General features: G+C 36.3%; 1 long non-coding RNA gene across 1 annotated transcript in view; it reads right to left on the bottom strand.

Annotated features, from left to right (window-relative positions):
- LOC139802441 (uncharacterized) overlaps positions 1–18,674 on the bottom strand; it is a 67,225-nt gene extending 48,551 nt beyond the window's left edge. The window contains exons 1-2 of the long non-coding RNA XR_011728620.1: positions 17,869–18,674; positions 3,923–3,987 (exon numbers count right to left, since the gene is read on the bottom strand). This is a non-coding gene — a long non-coding RNA (uncharacterized lncRNA). The remainder of the gene's footprint in view (positions 1–3,922; positions 3,988–17,868) is intronic.
- Between the last annotated feature and the right edge of the window lie 164 nt (positions 18,675–18,838).

The following is an 18,838-nucleotide window of genomic DNA, read 5'->3' as shown; positions in this document are numbered from 1 at the left end:
AACTAAGACAAAATAGTGATTTAACCCACATGATAGTGTCATATCTGAAACACAAATTTCCTAAGAAAAACCCCTTAGAACAGAAAGGCAGATGAGGCTGCAAATCTTCGAATCGTTGTGTGCCAAGACAGCTCTTTAATCTCCCAACCTATCAATAGTAACATTCTGCAGTGTTACACAGCTAAGTTATTTTTTACTTTCTTTTCTCTGCTCTTCCCATGCTATCTAATGCTAATGTGTAAACTGAGTAATGGATTTTCAGCAAAAATCAAACTTCCCAGTTATTCTTAGTGCAGCTGTCTACCCATTCAGAGAATCTCAGTAAGTCCTGTCAGTGAAGGGTCAAATGTTTTTGGCACCATCATGATTCTATCCCCATAGCCCTATATAGAAGATGAAAGTGTAAGGAATCCTTTAGTTGTAACTTTACACATTCTAACTGTAACCAACGTTCTGTGTCTGAACAGATGCTTTCCCAGCCTCAACACTGATATGAAAATATACAGTATGGTACTGATATGGATTAGCCACTTACTAGCCACATTAAGCAAAAAGTGCTATTTAATGCAGGTAACTGAAGTGACAGTAAACTGCAAAAAAATGACATTAATTTAGGGTGAAAGTTACTGGACTAATATTTTACCCATGTAGAAGAAAAATTGTTAAATATCCTCATCCTACTTGTGCATCAATTAATTAACTTAATAGAATGGAAGTGGCAAATCTACTTCCCAGTTTCAGACCCTTCCCTATGAACAGAATGCAAACATAATTCCAGCTCAAGATCACATGGTCTTTGGTTCCTACATATTGTTTCTATGCTTTTTGACTAAATTCTGAACGCTTCTGTGAAAACCCATCTGATCCCCAATCCTGCAGAACTTCAGCAGACTATATTCACACTTTATTTCCATTACACAGTTTGAAGCCTATTTTTTTGCAGATTTATGGTAGCTGAACATCAGAGCACAAGGATTAAAACACCATCACCACCCACCCAATCAGCAAGACAAAAAATGGTTTGCTTCAGAAATTCCAGAAAAAAGGACAACTTCCAAATCCAGTAACAGATGCACATATGCACACTAGCATTGTATCCTCATACAGTTCATTCTTAACCATGTTTTTGTGTTAAACAAAAACAAAAAACCCCAATAAAACCAAAACACAAACCATAAATATAGAAAACAAAGGCTGTCTTAAAACTATTCAATTATAAATAAATAATAATGAAATTATTTGTCTGATGCCTTCCCTCTCCTATCAAGTTCTTGATTTAAACTGGAAGAAAATCAGGTCTCGATATTCAGTATCAAGTGCAGTGTATTCAAGTGTATTAACCAAATCTGTCAGAGATGTGTATTATCTACTAAATTACATAGCTCTTGTCACCCAATTTTAGACTTTAAAAAATTGTGTGGGGGGAACATTTTCATTAAGCAAGTCACTTCGAAGCAGTCACCATATTCATTTGCAAACTCAAACAAAGTTGTACCACCAATAACCTTGTATTATACCTTATTCTTCTTTGCCTCAGCAGGAACACAAAAAACCCCAAACAAAATATAATCTCAGCAAACAATCTTTTTTTTATGCCTTTTCACACTGGAAAGCATTTGGGAGTAACATGCTTACATTACCCTTTTCTTCTATTCATTACTGTCCTTTCTCCAATATCTGATTTCCACAAATATTCTTCACACACCTTGCTAACTGTCTTTTCATTTCTGTCTTCCTTACTGATGGTACAGCTAAGAATTTATGCATAGTTTGTCATACAGATGATGACAGAATAATTTCTTGAAAAATAAACAAAAGAACTCAGCTTCCTAAGGTTATTACTTTTATTGGTTCTTATTTCCAAGACAGGAAAGCTAAAAGAGGAAAGCAAAAGAAACTCACTAGAAGCTGGTGAGAACTTTAACATTAAAAAGTACCAACAAGGCTCTCAATGATTTGCTGAAGGTCAAAACTTCTGGAAAGAGAACTCAAGTGTCACCTATTTGCCTGGCCAAAGACAGCTCTCCACTATACATTCTTACTTTGTGTCATTTCAGCCAGACATTTGTGAAAGATTCCTCCATTCCTCAATACTATCAACTTACTATTGTATCTGACCAGGCAGAGATCCTACTAAACACAAGTTTTGTCATTCCTCATCAGCATGGTACAGCTATTGCTTGGCTTGCCAAAACTGCCAGCCCTCAGGAGGAAACATCATTTAATTAGGTAGGTTACCCTCCAAAAAGCACAGGACTTGAAAGATAAATAAGCTATCATACCAAGAATTCAATTGTTGCAACTGTAGTGATAAAAAAAATGCTAGGGAGATTCAATACTTTAGGGTTATTCTTTCTTCTTCCCCTTTAAAATAATGGATTTCATAACATTTTTATAGAATAATGGGACATTCTCCTTCATATAGGAAATTATCTGAAGTTTGGGATGAATCCTTTTTTGCGGACTCATTCTTTTTACCACTCATCATTCAAGGAAAAGAAGGAAAGTAGAAGCAGGGAGAGGGATAATAAAAAGTTTATCTTCAGGAAAATAAGAAAAAAGCACACTTAGCAAAGGTGGAATTCAACTCTAACGTCTCCATCAAATACTATGAAAGATTAAAACCATCATGTTACAAAGGGAGGAAAGAAAATACTAAAACGGTTAAAACAGCATGAAGGATTTTAAGCAAGTGCTTGGAATTCAGAACTGAAGGAATCTGATGGCAAAGTTCAAGAACATACATTCTGTAACTGGCCTTGCAGGCACTCCCAGTTAGATGCATTTCAGCAGTTTATTGGAACCAGGACAGATTTTGTACCATATTTCAATCTATATGTATCCTGTTCTATATTATTTGACATATCTTGGTAGCTCCAAGATTCTTTTATATCAAGTGAGAATATTAGGCAATGGCTTGAACCTTTTATGAAATACCTCAGTGGAAAAAAAGTTTCATGCTTCCCAGGCTGAACAAGAACAGCCTGGTTCTCAGAAAAATTAGGATTTTCAGATAAGTACCATACATAATATCAACAAAACAAATTCACAAATTTACTTACTTATTCTTTTATTTTCCTAACATTTTTTGTAGCAGTAACACTGCCATTTTCTCTTTGATGGCTTGAGAAGTTTGAGTCATCGTCAATGCAGTACTCCCACATAAGAACAAAAATATAAGAAAGTTACTTGTTAAAAAGCCAAAACACTGCACGCTGAAGTTAAAAATGTCAGTTCTCTGTGAACTGACTGTAGACAAAAGAATAATGTATGTTTTAAAAGAAAAGCCATGCTTGATCCTTAAAACTAGTTTCAGACATTGGAATAGCACAGTATTTCATCAAAAAAAACACTTGCAGTTCACTGAAAACGTAGGAAATATTTTAAGAGAAAAATAATTTTAAAAAGAAAAGAAATCTGTATATAGCGTTCATCCAGAATATGCTGGATATGTAGTGAGTCTGGTGTGTTAGGAAGCCTTCAGTGTACGGGGTGATCATTAGTGTAGCTAAAATGAGCATCCTCTAAACTTACCAGTCCTTCCCAAACCAAGGATGGAGTTTAGTGTTTGCCTACAACCTGAAAGGAGCTATGAGCATACCAGAGGTTTCCTAAGCAGACACCCACGTTCTTTACTGAAATATGCATTCTGCTACTCATGGCAAAAAATGTTATGGAGCTACTAGATGCTGTCATTAGAACAGTCCAACCTCCTATATAGAGACAGCAGAATTCAAAGCAGCTTCTTACTTGTCATCCAAAAATCAATAAAATGTTCATTTTCATGACAATTACTATTTTAAGCTTTTTCCTTCTCAGCAAGTAAGTTAAACAAAGTCCTTATTACCATTTAGATTTTACAAACACAAATATTTTGACAAAAAAAATTGTTCAAAAAGACCACTGAAAATTTGCAACTTACCTTGGGACTGAGGAGTAAATAAGGTAGATTCGTTTTTCTCCCACTTCTATTTTTGGCAGAGGCACCTCGGGGAAAAAAAAAATAAAATTAAACTCCAACCATCTAGTTCCTTGAACAAATGTCTTGAGAGCACCAAGATGATCACAAAATGTCCTTGAAGTCTGTTCAAGTCCTAAATTCCTGCTTTGTGAAAGGAGGATATAGCCTCCTACAGTAGAGATATTGACCCTGTAGCTCTTAGTGCACACAGGCCACTTCTGTAAGAAATACATCCTTTTCATAAGAATATTTTGTCTCTCTCCAGCAAAATTAGCCACAGAACTGTAGATGACATACATGAGATCTTGTGGCCTCTTCCATGATTTTTATCAATGCTCTGCTGACACAGCCAGAATAAACTGTCAGATCTGGTATGATGAAATAGTTACTGGATACTTCTATCTGTTATCCTTCTATCAGACAAGCACACACTTTGCTCAGTTACTTCCTATAGGATGAGCAATGCCCTGTGAGTCATATAGGCTTGTTTCAATTTCCTATCACTATAATGGCTTTTCTTTTTTTGTAATATCTTTTTTTTTTTTTTTTTTAACTGTCTGTTCTCTACCTAAGTTATTATGTTCATCCTAAAGAGCCTTAAAAAAAAACAAAAAAAAAAAACAAAAACAAAACAAAACAAAACAAAAAAAAAACCCACAAAAACAAAAAAACCTGCAAGCAAGGTTTCAGGAATTACAAAAGATGATCTAGCAGAGTATTCAAATGGCAACTTTGTGGAACTATAGAAGGATGCTTTTGGTGGGAGAATTTCAATGGAAATTTTGTCTTGTCATAGCAAACTGATGCACAAAACACACAGGATCTGAGCTTTCTTCAGGACTATCATAAGATCACTTGGAGGAAAAAACAAAAGAAAGTGACAAAACAAGGAAGGCAAAACTCAAAACAGTCCTCTCTTCTTCTTTGGCAGAGGTAGGAATTATAAGCATCCTAAGTATGCCAAAAGAGCAAGGATGTGGTTCTACCATGAAGCAGCATTTTTTCCATTAAGTATTTCTTCCATGAAGAAGTATTTGGTTCCATTTCAAAAAGCAAAGTAAGTGTTGTTGAAGTTTCAGTATATACCAATACTGTACTGAGCATCTTTGAATGACCATGTTAATTAGAATATTACCATCACTGGTAACTCATTTCATGGTCAATACATTACAATTAAAAGCTAAGTATTTTTTCTTCTCTTAGATACTGTGAGTGACCAGAACATTTGTGTGGATTTTGCATCTACTCATAAAACGATATTTATGCACAAACTTCTGTCTGAAGTTAAAGGAGCATTTAAACACTTGAAATTTAAGCTGAAAGATAAGTCCATTTTAAATACCAGTCAGAAACCCTATGGTTCACAGCTTCCACACTGGATGAAAGTCTTCCTTGCAAAATTCAAATATTCATTGCATCATCTTTTTAATGTGCAAATGCTTAACACTAGACATGAAGTGGCTTTAAATCTTAGTGTACTTTTTCCCAAAACTGACTGATGTAATTTTAGTCACTTTACAATACAAAGCTGGTTTGATGCAGGTAAAGGATTATATTCTTCCTGTCTAAGAGACTTCAATGACAATCCTCTTACCTCAGCCCTAAGCATACACTGCTCCTTTTAATAAATCCATGTGTCTTCCTTCACTAGATCACAGAACTTACTCTCTGTGAGTTCGCCAGTAGAGGGAAGCATCACATTCCCAAATCTAACAGAGTACAACAGAAATGTAATTCACCACCAGAAGCTTCAACATTTTATGATTCAGCTCAAAAAAAACCCACTTTTCTAATTAAGGTTTTTAAAACTAAGATTTACTTGTAGTTGTGGCCAAGCTATTGAAGAAAGATGCATTTCTCACATCAGATGATAGTGTTGCAGTCCATTAAAATTGAGTTGCACAAGGAAGGACGTGTGGCAACATTCCATGAAGAATTTAATTTGGGCACAAATATTTTATTTGTACTCAGAGCTTCGTTTGTGGTTGGCTTTTAGAATTTGTTTTTTGTGGTTGGGTTTTGTTTTGTTTGAATTTTTCCAGAAATGACTGAAAGACTAATGTTTGATTCTAGTTATAGAAAATCATAGAAGCATTTTGATTGGAAAGACCCTTAAGATCATCACATCCATCCATAAATCTGTTATGCCAAATCACATTAAACAAGAGCACCTCAGTGTCCTACAGAGGGGTCCAAAGCTGAACACACTATCTGAGGCACAGCCTCACCAGTGCTGAGGGCAGGGGGACAACCACATCCCAAGTCTTGCTGGCCACACCATTTCTGATAGAAGCCAGGATGTTGTTGTCTTCTTGCAGCCAGGGCACACTGCTGGCTCATGTTCAGCCTGCTGTCAATCAACACTCCAAGGTCCTTTTCCACTGGTCAGCTTTCAAGCCACTATCCCCAAGTGAATAAAATATAAAACAAACAACAAAGTCCAAACAAACAATAAAACACCCACAGAAATCCTGGGTAGTGCACATTTTCCCAAGTTCTGAAAAAGCTGAAAAAATTCAGCTGAAGCACAAAACCAAAGACAAATCTTGTTGCAATGAAGTTCCACAGATTAGTATATCAAGGAAATTAGTATATCAAGCTCTAAGCTCCAGTCTAAGCTCTGCTGATGATTTATATACCACAATCATCCTGTGAACTCATGTCTATGCAAAACTTAAATCAAATTGCCACAGACTTCAGGAGGAAGGGGAAAACCTGACAAGGTTAACATCAAATTAGAAAACAGCTCACAGCTGAATGTGTAGCTCTACTGAAAAACAGAGTTAAGTAATAAATTAATGCACCAAGTGTCTTATTCTTAGTTGGGCTTCTTTACTCCCCCAAATAAAAAGGAGATCTACTGCCCTTTAATTCACTACAACTTAAACATACTATGCAAGCCCAAAGTATCAGCACCATGAACACTTTCCTTAAAGGTGGCTTGTGATTACAAGCAAGGTACTGACAGGTCTGGAGCTATTGAGAGGCACAGAGCTATCACTAGAAGTCTTAGAACATGTGTTTTAAACACATCATTTATTGTAAATGCCTGGAAGGCTGTGGAAAGATGGAAGACACAGTAGAGCAAAAGAACACTTGCATATATTATATTCAATACTGCCAGTACTAGTCCCAGAGTGGACTGCAAAAGTCATCATCTTCCAGATTTTTAATGTGTTTCAATAGAACCTTTATGTTAAACAATTTTATTCTAGAATAGCCTCAAACTGTTCTATTTTTTGTAACTAAATAGTAAGGAGGATAATCTCTCCAGCTAAAAGCCTAATTTATTTTCAAACTCAGATCAGTAAAGTGTAACTGTAGCCTTCAAAGCCAATCACACCAGGCAAAGTGACAACTAACCCTGACTTCTTGAGAGTTAGCAGCAGCTTCCTCACAGTAAGCAGTCACTTCATAAAACAGTTCTGCTGCTGTTTAATCAGCAAGGTGATCAAGGCAAAGCATGTTATGAAGTGTTCAGATTCACATCCTTCTGTAGCCATTTAGAAAAAAAGGGGTAGGGGGAAAAAAACCACAAACCTTATCTTGTTACTTTGTTAATTTTTATCATTTTGATTAGGTTAAATTTGATTTCATCTTTGACACAAAATGCAACCATGCAACTGCTTTGGCACATTTCCTTTTACTAGTTTTCACCATAGGACAAAACCTCATCATACTTACTCTACAGTATTCATCTGGAGCATGCATGAGGTTGTGAAAACAAGAGAAACAAGGCTAAAATAAGTCTGAACAACCATTCATTTGTTCACATTCAGTATCTTTCCTTGCTTCTGATTACACCAAAACATTGCCAGTTTTTTCCAGTATCTGCAGGATCATTTTTTCCTCCCCTGGGTACTTAGGTTCAATTAAGAAGTCAGCTTTTGATCAAGTTAGTCACATTATCAACTGTTATAGTATCCAGCTGTGAACCATAATATATATCTATTTTTTTAAACAGAAGCATACAGCAATATCTTCCATAAATGACTTTTCCAGCTTTTTCCTTTAGCTACACTTATGGATGCTTTCATACAATGCCTGGTTTCCTGTTTCAGTGCACTTCCTACCTACAAAGCTCCAGAGGACATAAATCATAAATGTTATCTGTGAATCAGTGTTAACCCTCATGGCCTCTCTGTGGGCTCAGGAAACAGTGGGGTGGTTTAATGCTACTAAAAAGCACAATAGTAAGAGTTTGACATGATAAAGCAATAGAATATTTAAACTGATGATGAAATAATGTTTGTTGCCTTTAATCATATTTAGAGATAATGTATTTCATAGAAAGCATCGCTTCATGAAATTATTACTTGACTAAAATCTGCTAAAAATTACTGCCTTCTGTTAGGAGCCATCTGAATTTTTACCAGATATTTTTTTTTAAATACATTTACTTCACTCTATTTTGCATTCTAATACAAAATATTTTAGAGCCCTGGAGTATTTGGTGCTTTTCAGCATGGTCATGAAAAAGCAGGTTTACTTCAAATTGTATTTCACTATATTACTACTGAACATTGATAGTGCTCCATTTCCATGTAATGTTTTTTTTCCAGAGCAACAACTAATAACATTAAATAAAAATGAAAAGTCTGGCAAGCAACAAAGCTGAGTGGAAACAATTAACAAACACTCAATTTTGAATTGGCTTTTATCTGAAGAAAATGAAAATAAGGTTGTAGCCTCCAACTCTTGTCAGGTCTCCACAAATAAACTACGGCCAAGGAAATATCAGCTTAGTTTCTAGGCAGCAGAACAAGCTGAGGTATCAGAACACTGAAATTGTTTTGGTTTGCTTTCCAGGAGCTGCTTGAGTAGCCCATTTAAAAGTCGGCCTTATTCTGTGCAAAAAACCAGCCTTTTGCACTCTTTGCATCTTCCATTTCTGCAGATTTACCTTGTACCTCACTACCACAACTGGGGGACTTGTTCCAGGCTGGAGAAGGGAAGGGGGCAGGGGAAGTTTGCCTTTCCCAGTGTCAGGCAATACTTAAAGTTCAGAAGTTAAGCTGCTTTATATGCAAGATAATCATTAAGATTCCTAATACCTGCAACAGCCATGGCTGTTACCTTACACCATTATTGTCCTGTGTAAACTTAAGAAAATCCTGCATATATTAACATGCTGATAAGTACACAGTTTGTAACTGCATAATTATTTTTACTTACTACTTGAAGTCAGATATAAAGTTGCTTTTTTGGAGATTTAACCATATTTAATTTGGGTTACTTAATGCAACTGGTTGCATTATTCACTACAAGACAGACATTGAGCTGCTGGAGTAAGTTGAGAGAAGAGCAGCCAAGCTGGTGAAGGGTCTAGAGAACAAAGTCTTATGAGGAGAGACTGAGAGGATTGAGAATGTTTGGTTTAGAGAAGAGGAGGCTGAGAAGAGACTTTATTGCTCCCTGCAACTACCTGAAAGGACATCTTCTCTCAAGTGAACAGTAATAGGACAAGAGGAAATGGCCTCAAGTTGCACCAGGGGAGATTTAGACTAGATATTAGGAAGTATTTCTCTACTGAGAGAGTAGTTAGGCATTGGAACAGGCTGCACAGTGAGGTGGTGAAATCAGCATCCCTGGAAGTATTTTAAAACAGTGTAGATGAGGCACTTCAGAACACTCCGCTCTGGTGGGCATGGTGATATATTTGATATATCACCAAATATATTTCATTTTATCAGGGAAGGGTGTTGACAGTTGGAAACAGGGATCTTAGACATCTTTTGTAACCACGACAATCCAGTGATCACAAGACTACCTAACAGTTACAAAAAGAAAAAGAAAAAGATATGGTCTAGAGGTGATTTATATTCCGACTCCGAGCAGGTAAGAAATACTGTTACTGTTTTCAGGCATAATTGTCAATATTTTTAGTTAAATGCAAATTAATTATTGTAAACAAAATAACCAATATGGCCCAGTGATTCATCTAACGTAGCAATTTTCAATTCCATGTATTAGACCCATGCAGTTCACCCTCGCTTATTAAAAATCAATAGTATCATTCTTTCAAAACAAAAGTTCAACACCAACATTTGTTCCGTTAGAGTGGAACAATTAAGCCTGGAATCAAGTGGTTTGTGACTGTCTTGTAAAATTTCTATGGGAAGGTATCCATATTGGGATTGTACATCTAATCTCCCCCTGGCAAATCATAAGTAAAAGAAGTAGTAGAAATATTCAGTAGTAATATTCATGAGAGTAATATTCATGAGAGAGAATCCAGAGAAAATGGAGTTCCTGGATCAGTAAGAGAGAAATAATTACACGTGGAATACCTGCTTCTGATAGCAGCATGGACACTGATGCAGATCACACAGCCTTCATCATTCCTGATGTGATGTGCTAGAGTTCTACCACTGCTTGTTCAGTGTATCACAAGTCACTTGGCAAAGAACACAAAAACAAAGTTGTCTGTAATTATTTAGAGAATGCCAATGCAATGAAAGAATTAAAAATTCCACCTGATTCACATTACAAATCCTTTGTTGATGCAGCCAAACCACAAAAGCCTTCAGCTTGCTCTCAGCAAGAACTTTCTTCCTGAAGTTTCTGAACTACCATTGTTCTAAATAAAGAACTTGTACTCTTTTTTCTTTATAGTCCCTTTTTTAACCGAATGTCACAGAGATATCAAAAAGACAGGTTTTACAACATGTTTGAAGACAGGCAGCAAGACAAAGAGATCCACAGTAAATTCTGTATTGAAAGGGAAAAGCAATAGCACAAATTTATCCCTTACACACCAGAGAACCTGTATGGGAGAGAAGAAAGCATCTCATCTGCTGGAGAAATTCCAGAGTTTATTCCTTAGATATGAGAACCTGGGCAAGACAATTAAGGGAGTCAGGTTTCACAAACTGTTGCACATGAGATTAATTATCCTTGCAAAGCTTTGATTTTCTTTATATTTGTATAACCTTTCATAACTGCCAAAGTATGGCAGTTGTTTGAATCTGAACTTGAATAACTACAATCCAAGCTTGGAGAAATCAAGGCAAGTTCTGCAATATTATCTAAGAGCCATAAAAACAACCTGGAATGTTACAAAACAAAACAAGAACTTATCATATGCATTTATTTGGTTAACAATGCTACTTGCTTTTCAAAACCCATGTTTTGTTGGAAGCTTTCTGCATATCCATATTCCATTCAGGCTTTAATATTTTAAAAGGAGCTTCTTATTTTTGGGAAAAGCTAAGGTCCTTTTGGCTATCTGGAATGGAAGACACTAGGTTCAAAGTCAAAACCAACACCACTTCATCGAGTAACCCAGATCTACCCGGGTAGGTAGAAGATGACGTTGCCATCATAGATATCAAAAATATTTACTTGATGCATTAATTGTAATATAAATTATACTGTGCCGGGTAGGTACTGAGCATTTCAGTCTTACAATCTTGTACTTACATGGAGTAAGTATCCATTACCACTTGGAATACTCATTTAGCTTGCTCAACTGACTGCTTAATGAGGTCTGGAAAATAAAAGCCTTATCTGCAAAAAGCCACTGTAGAAAGAAGCATGCATACACTTTTTTCAAAGCAAAGGATTTGCTCAGTCTTAATGTGAAAAGGAATAAAGGACAGCACTCAGAAAATTAAAGTTATATAAAAAACAAATTAATGTCTGTAGAATCATGAAAGCAATGCTCTTTTTCATTTGTTGATTATTGTATTGTTAGAATTTTGTTTTAAGAAGTACAACTAGGCTTTCAAAATCTCTCTTAGAAGCTACACATTCTCCCTCACATGCACCAAATGAGTTATTTAGGAATTTTGTGCAGCAACAGGTCTAGTCCAGTGCCTTTAACAGCTTTTTTGGAGTGGTCATAATGAGTCAGATTGGTCTGTGTTTCAGCTCCAAGGATACAGTGGGACATCATTAGCTGCACTCATGGAGGTTTGAAGTGTTTAAAGAATTTACTCCCAGTAAATTCTGGCTACCTCCTTTTCACTCACTACTCATTTCTAGCTACCTGCAAGACCCACAAACCAAACCTGTTACTGTTAATCATTGGCAGCAGTGGTATAGCAATGCAAGTTAAAATTCTACCCTTTACACTTTATGGATGCACAAATTGTAGCAGACAGAAATCTGAAATTTCCACTGAGATCATACAGGCTGTTCCTGACCATGTACCTTCAGCAAACAGGCAAGTCTGTAAGTCAAAGGCCCTCAGCCACAAGTATTTCCTACCTAAACATTGGAAATTGAGTAGACTACACAGCAAAACCAGTGTTGAGTGACTGCAGAAAGCTAGGTTTCTTTTAAGAAGCATTCCATTAACTTATACCTGTCTATCAACTACAAAACAGTTTTGAGTATTTTTATAAATAAATCATCTCAAAGCTTTAAGTATATACTCAAAATGTTTATTTTGCTACTTAACCTCCCATAGTTTTATTGCAAGTATATTCAGATTTCCTTTACTATTAAATAAATACAACTTGACCAAGCCTGCAACAAACAGCACCTAACCTTTGCTTGTCATTGCCCAAAGATTTGATATATCTCAATTCTTACAATTGTAGAATGATCAATGGCACTACTAAAAGCTTCTTTTTAGTTCCTGCATGTGCCCAAGGAGAAATTAAATAACTTATGAATTTTTCTGAGGGGGAGGGAAAAATTGTCATTTTAACAATAGAAACCAATTTGTTTGTACCCACTTTCTTCAGCATGCAACACTGGGTGTCTCCCAGAGGCAACTGCTTAATATTGTGTAGTGTCATGATGAAGCATTCCCCCAAAAAGGAAGCATGACAAATAGCTGCTTCCTGTTTTCTGCAGAATGTGCAGTCACATTATTTATAATGTAACTAACACCAGCTTAAGCAAGAAAAAAAAAAAGCACTTGGTTTTACATACAGATACACTCAACCAAAAATAAAAATATAAACAAAATAACCCAGGGAAACTATTATGCAAAACCCATATGCTTTCTCTTGCTATAAACACTGGTTCTTTATTGTCCACATAGCCTGTGCTTATGACACTTTTTGTAGAGCAGAAGGGTGAGGAGGAAACCCAGATACTCCCAGGATCTCTAACTCTTCTAACTATGTCTTCCCCTTCTCTTTTTCTTTCCCTCATCTTTCACCACTGTTTGGAAGCTCTGCAGCCTCTGTGAACCAGGCACATGGTAGCACAAACAGCTCTCAAGGGTGGAACAGCTCTGCCCCATGATGGGTCAGCACACACCTTTTTCTCTGCAATAAGCTTTTACTTCACACTGGGGAAATTTAAATAGCCCTTGAAAGAAACAGGTCAGTACATTTCAGACAAGGATAAACTGAGATAAAACCACCCTTGAAAGAGCATACCAATGACAACCATTCCAACATGTGTCTCAGTAGTACACCTGTAAAAGTGTCAAAAATAAAGCTAGGCTTGCAAAAAAAAGTTAATATGATCAAGTACTCCACTGTAAAAAATACATGTTTCCCACCACAACATTTTCTGGCAAAGAATCTGTATGTCAGTATCTACCCATTAAAATTATCCTTTTTTTTTTTTTAACATGTAGAAGTTGCTGCACATTGGTAGAAAGTATCTATGAGGTAGGACAAATACAAGATTTTATGTTGCATTTTTAAACTAAAGGCTGTCACACGTTAGAATTCTCAAGTTCATTATCCAAATTTAGAGCTACAAAAGCAAGCTGACACATAGATCAACAGTCTTACAAACTAAGTGCCTGAATGGTGACATTTATAAATATGCAATCACTTACAATTACTAAATGTAACAAAAATTTGCACACAGCTTGATTAGGAGTTATAATAGTGAGGATACTGCAGTATCCCTACCTCTACTAACTTTGTTTTGGCAAGCTATGAACTTTTACCGTCACAGAAGCAAAATTCCTGACGTTACCTTATTTTGCCAAAGATGCACAATATAATGAAACTGATTCAAAAGAGCCTTGAAACCTATAACATATGATACTAACTTCCCAAGAACCACCGTTACATTGGAAGAACAACTTAATTTCCAAAGAGGACAACATATAAGCACAACACAGTTGTTTATGTAGGTATTTCTACAGAAAAACAACAAAAAAAACCCCCACCATTCCAGAGATGCTTTGCATATTAGCTGCCCAGTCCACTTTTTTCTTCACAATTATTTTACCATCAAATAAGTGTTAGGTCTTCAATAATTAATATACCTGGTTTAGAAAGAGACATTTCATTTCAGGCTAATTCTTGCATGTATTTTTTTAAACCATTTTATGCAGAACAGAAAAAGAAACTGCCAGGAATGTGTTTTAGACAACCATTAATGCTTATAATATATTATATTTTAGAGAATCAAACTCCTCTGTTCCTTTGTTCAGCTGTCTGAATGGGATAGTTGATTTTTTTAAACACAGCTCTAAAATTCTCCTGTTCCTGTCACTAAAGCCAGATTAGCATAATCTTGACTGCTGTGCATCACTTTAACACCTCATTAGCTTCAGTTCCAAATAAAAATACATAAACCCAGGAACTAATGTTAAGTTAGTGTATTCTCGCAGTTCCAGTGGTTATTAATTTATGTTTCCTACACTTAATTAGTAAATAAAATATGCAGAAACCAAAATGAAAGGCAATGAATTCTGCATTTGAACTACAAATGTGAAGCTAAACATAAAACCATGAATTATCAATGAACAAGATTAAACACATTCTGCTTTTTAGCTTTAGAGTGGGAAGAAAAGTGCGGACACACCAAACTTTCTAGACTGAAGAAGGGCAGAGCACAGGAAGCAATGTGCTAAGTACTCACCCTCTTTGTGCCAGGGTTTAATCAGCAGTGCTGACAGATTGTCAACAGAAGTCTGAGCTGGGAAGTACAAAGCACAGCAATACTAAGAGTATCTGGAACAGCAGGAGATATGTGACTAGGAATGACATGCCCTGGAGGAGGTGCACCAGTTCCAAGCCCCTCCATCCCCCCCAAACCTTTCTTGTCTTCAGAACGCAGCATCTGGTACCTGCCATAAGAGCATTTATCTTGATTTATCTTGATGCTGTTCTGGAATTCTGCTCAACTGAACTTGCATTTTAATCTCTCAGACAGTGCTCTGAACTAGCATTTTTTTAAAAAAATAACCCACCTGCCGGGGCAGTCACATTGTAAAAGCCTGAGATCCAAGCAATTGGTCAGAACAAGCAAAGTTTGTTTCCTCTATCTCAGTCAAGTTACAGCTGCTTAATCACTGAGTACTCTTGAGCCACTAATCTGGGATGATAACAGATTATTATGCTAGTTTATTTTTCTATTTAAAATCTTTATACAGAAATGATTGTAAAGATTGAACATAGTCAAGCAATCGCTTGCCTTTGAAAGCTGGTATTAAGATGAGGGAATTCTAACAAGCAGCTGAGAAGCAGCTCCTCTTCTATTTTAGAGATAGTACTGAAAGATTAAAAGATAGTAAGCTGAAGACATACAAATAACTGACAAGGAAGTTCTTCCCAAACTACTTTACAGGGGGAAATTATTTCAGTCTCTATAGAGTAGTTAATTAATATTCATATTATATACCCCTTTATTTACAAATGTGAGTTTACAGAGCACTTTTTCCACTTAGAAACCTGAAACATTCAAAGCCTTTCAAAAATGCTATAAAAATGTTCTATTTCTAGTTTCAGTTACCACTGGTTTTATCCAGTATCTTGCTCCTGTATGGAAATTAATTAACATTTGAAAGCCTAGTTACTTATTAACCATGGATATAACACTGTTCATTTCTGAATTTACTGTGTATTACACTTCAGAATGTTTGTGAGCTGAAGTTATGTTTTTTTCTTGTTCTTTTACAAGCATAAGCTTACTACAGTGAACACTGAAAATACTGCTTACTGGTGTTTGAACCGAGAATGTGAAAAATAAGGACCAAGAAGCTGATTTTTGTTCACACAGAAACATGACAGCTAACCAGTAAAGTTTTCACTGGTGTGCAGCAGAACAATCTGCCAGTCCTGACTCATAAGCAGTTTGCTGGCTGTAGTTAGTCGCAGAGGAATGCTGAGTTGATTAGCTCTCCTATAACAGTAAGAAAGATATTAATGAAGACTGTGGGAAGCACTGTTGAGGATTCCAAGGAGTGCAAGATAATGGATGTTAAGCCTGAGACTCCCAATTAACCAAAGGACCCATTATGAAACTTAAAATAATGACTCAGTTGTTAAAAACTGGGTGTTGTTCCCAATTACATCATCTCTCTTATCTAAACATTCATATGGTTGAAGTATTTTTAACTTTAGTCTGTACAACCATGAAAATAAATGACTATGTAATTACATTAAGTGATTCAGTGACCCATATCTCTTAAATGGCTGGACTGACAAAAACCACATAGGAGAGGAGGGGTACTGTGCTCTGGAGCTCAGTTTTACTTAACACTTTTTCTGTCACAAAGCAAATCTACATAACAAGACTTCAAAAAATTGTTTGTGCACTAGAGGAAGTGCTGCAAAGGAAGCATTGTAAAAGCTCCTAGAGCATACTCCATATTACCATGATTGCTTGTTCAAGTGTGTCTCAACACTAATGAGCCCCAGGAGAAGTTAGACTAATCAGTTCAGAGTCTAAGCAGCATGATGTCATTACTACTGGTAATATGCTGACTAATGATTTATTCAGGAAGGCAAAGGTAACACTGGATACTGCAGTGCATCACAATACACATTCTGCCTTAGCACTGCTTGTTTAAACAGCTTCCAAACTGAAGTATAGTTTTGTATTGTTAAGAAAAAAACCCAGGAAACATCTGTCTTTACACAATTCAGAAAAGCCATGATGTTCTACGATCTATGTAGAAGATCCAGAAAACTATTCCTAAAGAATTAATAACCTAAACACACTTTCAAAATATGCATTGTCAGACCTGCTCTTCTCTGCCTTATTGGCACTCAACACCTAACAGGAAAATATAACCTTTACATTGCACCTTTAAGAGAGGTCAAAAAACTGCTAATATTTTTTCATCTTTCTTCAGATAAAAAGATTGTTCCACGGTACTTTCAAATAACTACACCTTCCTTTGACTGCAATGCTATAGACTATTTCAGGATGGAATTTGAACTTGCTAAGTTAACCCTTACTGGGTTTTAATTTAGAAATTAACTCAGGATTTTAGGTTAGTATGCTACTACCAGTCTCTCAATAAACTCCAAGTAGATTCTTACCTATAGATACTGACTTGAGACAGACATTTGTTTGTTAGAGATGGAGAAAAAGAAAAAACTTTGTTGAAGTACAGATTTACTTTGGAGAAATTATTTCAGGAGTCAATTTAACTAACTACCCGTGACTAGCAATATTATACTAAGATTAAATCAGCACATTACAAAGAATAAAAAAAGGAAAACTGAGTCTAGTGTTTTAGGAATTAATTACAAGCTCTCAAGAAAAGTGCTGTACAGCTACACTAGGTTCATTAAGAAGAAGATATTAACTAACAAAATCATTAACACATTATGGAACTCACAGAATGGCCTAAAAACTATCAACTGATATAAAAAAAAATCACATTAAGATCCAAAAAGGTCACGAAATAAGCAAAAACATTAATCACTATATAAACTCATCTGTCTAAAAGGAATTAAATCCTGAAAAACTTTTCTGTTGTCGTGAAACCACAAGTGTATTATCTCAGCTTCCTACATAAGTGAGTCAAAACACTTTCTGCAGTTACAAAAATCCCTTTGTACAGTTACATATTACAAGCCAATATTACTACTAACCTACACAGCCCATCACTTTTCAGGCATTTTCAGCCACAGAGACTGCACAAACAAAATACACATACAGCTTTAAAATCTAAAGCAGTAATTCAGAAATTATCACACACAAACCAGCTTGGATTTAACCAGTAATATCCTCATGAATAAAACACTCACCAGGCTAATAAAACACCCAAAGGATCCTCACTGGAGAAAAAAACTAACTTTTACTAACTCCAGCACTGCAATCTCACTTTTGCTTCATTACTACCCTTCATTAAGTTCCGAGTCTTTTCAAGTAGGATTTCATGTGTTTCCACTTGAGAATTTTTCCTTTTTAATCCTTAAACCAGCACCAACCCCACCTCAGCCTCCAATTTTGCCTTTTTCAACTCACATGGATCTATTTTACAAGCCTTCCCACAGCTGTTCCTCAAAATTTAGCAATTTCCCCAGCAGCCTGAGCCAAGATGAAGCAGCTGGGCCAGATCAGAGCAGGGAGCTGGGTTCCTGAGTGAGGCAGCTGAATGTTGAAGGGGATTTCACTTTTCTTAAGTATCTTCCCTCTTATAACAGTGTAGGCAATTCTGAGACTACATGAGAGGCAAGATGAAGGACCTGAATCTCATTTAAACCAAAGAACTTTTTTGAAAGGTAAATTTTAACCCAAGTCACTTTTGCAATCAAGTCACATGAATGCTGTACACAGAAGGGAGCACTAGGAGACAGCAAAACAAAACAAAAAAATTTTAACAACAGTACTCACTTTTTAAAGTGAAACCACAGTTTGGACAAAACCTGAAACAGCTTCCAACTGATAACTTTCCCCTAGTAGAACTATAAGAACTACACATAGAAACAGCAAAGTAAAGCAAGAACTTCACAGCCATGTCTTCAACACTAAGTGCACATGAGCAGTCCCCCCAGTGTTTATTCCCCATGCCTCCTGGTTGCTCAAGCTATTGCCTTAATGAGGGCAAGGATGGCTCAAAAGTCCTTGAGGGATTTAGAGACAGACTCCCCCTAGGAGCCTGCAGAACCCCAAATTTCAGCTGAAAGACTGGCTGTGGAGCTCAGTGCCAGTCCCACTTGTTCCCTAAGCTACAGTGAAACTACTGCCAATGAAGTCTGGAATTACCTTCTTGTC

This window comes from Heliangelus exortis, chromosome 14 (genome assembly GCF_036169615.1).
Source record: "Heliangelus exortis chromosome 14, bHelExo1.hap1, whole genome shotgun sequence".
Taxonomy (NCBI): Eukaryota; Metazoa; Chordata; class Aves; order Apodiformes; family Trochilidae; genus Heliangelus; species Heliangelus exortis.
Note: the sequence above shows the minus strand (reverse complement) of the source record. Positions and strands in the feature narration are given on the sequence as shown.